Here is a 2,199-nt window from a genome sequence, read left to right as displayed (position 1 = left end):
AACTTTGAATTATCTATAAATTGAGAACCCTGCTCTTTGCGGGCACGTCTTAAATCGACAATATTTTTGATAATATGTTTTGTAGTACTCTTTTGCCGTTCGTGCGATTCTTTGCAGAGCGTACAGAAATTTAAGATGCAAGTTAAGCAATGATAAGTGGCCTATAGTTAAAGATTAACAAATATGTTTATTTCAATTAAGTGAAAGGACTTACTACTTACGTTAGTTTCTTCATAACATAAACTGCACCAGATTCTAGTTAATACCTCCTCTCCGACTTTAAAACGTATTTCTTCAATTCTACGCACTAATAAAAAGTTCTGGGGCAATTGACGTATGCCTCCCAGGGGAACTTCAGTGGGAAATTGACATATTTTACACATTATCAAACGGGTCATTTCTGTTTGCTGCCGTTGTATGGCATGAGCGCTTTGTTGAGAAATTGCCACAGATAAGTTATCGGATTTGTTCTAATTAAAAGTACAGATTATTGATAAGGTATAGGCTAGTCTAGTTTATGCCTATTTCTCACCTTTAATGTTAGACGATCTGATGATTTCTTTCGTTTAAAACTAAATGATGATCTTCGTTTTTGCTGTAAAGTCGAATTCGATAAATCCGAATTACTTTGTACGGTTTGCACATCGGGTGAAGTGGAAAGTATACTATTATTAGGAGAGTTCAAAACTGAAAATAAATCAAAATTGCTATTTAAAACTTTAACTTAAATACAAACAAGTTAGAGTACTATATTCGGATATGCCGAATCTTAAATACCCTTCACATGTAGTTGAGCTGCCCATGGACCCCAGTTGTGTGGTCCATTTTTAAAACTTAAACTCAAATAATCCTTCATTACACTAGGACACTTATTTGATTCTGTCCTACTGTGCTACTGTGGTGTGTCAACGCAACCATATTACTCTCTTCTCTTAAGAGAAGATAAACGTAATTTGAAATTTTTAGTACATGCGCATTGCAACAATAATTCCCGGTAGCTAAACATAATTATGAATTTAGAAGCTCTATTCGTCGGTTTCAGTTGTATAGGGACTAGGGGAAATAATGCATCATGTGCCAAATTTAATTGAATTATCTCCAAATTTGCTACCTGTAGTTTGATTATAATGTTTACAAGCCCTATTCGGGGGTTCAGTTGTATGGGGTCTAGGTAAAATAATAGACCGATCTTAACCATTTTCAATAGGTTTCGTCCCTGGGTCAATTGAAGATCATGTACAAAATTTCATTGAATTATCTTCAAAATCAACTCAGAAAATGTTTCTGAGCCGATTGGTATACTTTAAGGTGGGTATAGGACCAATATTATACTGCATTACAAACATCAGCACAAATCCAACATACCCTCTCACTAACAAGTTAGAGTACTATATTCGGGTATGCCGAATCCTAAATACCCTTTACATATAAGAGAGCTGCTCATGGAGCTGTTGTGAGTTCCATTTTTAAAACTTAAACTCAAATACTTCTTCCTAACTCTTATGTCGAACTTTAACCCGATTGGACAAGAAGTTTAGATTTGATTCAGTCCTACTGTGCTGCTGTATGTCAAAGCTTCCTCTCTTCTCTTATAGGACCAATATTATAGTGCGTTACAAACATCAGCACAAATCCGATATACCCTCTCACTAAAGTAGGGTATAACAAGTTAGAGTACTATATTCGGGTATGCTGAATCTTAAATACCCTTTACATATAAGAGAGCTGCCCATGGAGCTGTTGTGAGTTCCTTTTTTAATACTTAAACTCAAATACTTCTTCATCAGTCTTATGTCAAACATTAACCCGATTGGACAAGAAGTTTAGATTTGATTCTGTCCTACTATGCTGCTGTATGTCAAAGCTTCCTCTCTTCTCTTATAGGACCAATATTATAGTGCGTTACAAACATCAGCACAAATCCAATATACCCTCTCTCTAAAGTAGGGTATAACAAGTTAGAGTACTATATTCGGGTATGCCGAATCTTAAATACCCTTTACATATAAGAGAGCTGCCCATGAAGCTGTTGTGAGTTCCATTTTAAAAACTTAAACTCAAACACTTCTTCATTACTCTTATGTCAAACTATAACCCGATTGGACAAGACGTTTATATTTGATTCTGTCCTACTGTGCTGCTGTATGTCAAAGCTTCCTCTCTTCTCTTAAGAGAAGATAAACATAATCGGAAATTTTT

Source organism: Lucilia cuprina, chromosome 2, assembly GCF_022045245.1.
Source record: "Lucilia cuprina isolate Lc7/37 chromosome 2, ASM2204524v1, whole genome shotgun sequence".
Taxonomy (NCBI): domain Eukaryota; kingdom Metazoa; phylum Arthropoda; class Insecta; order Diptera; family Calliphoridae; genus Lucilia; species Lucilia cuprina.
This window is presented reverse-complemented; position numbering follows the sequence as displayed.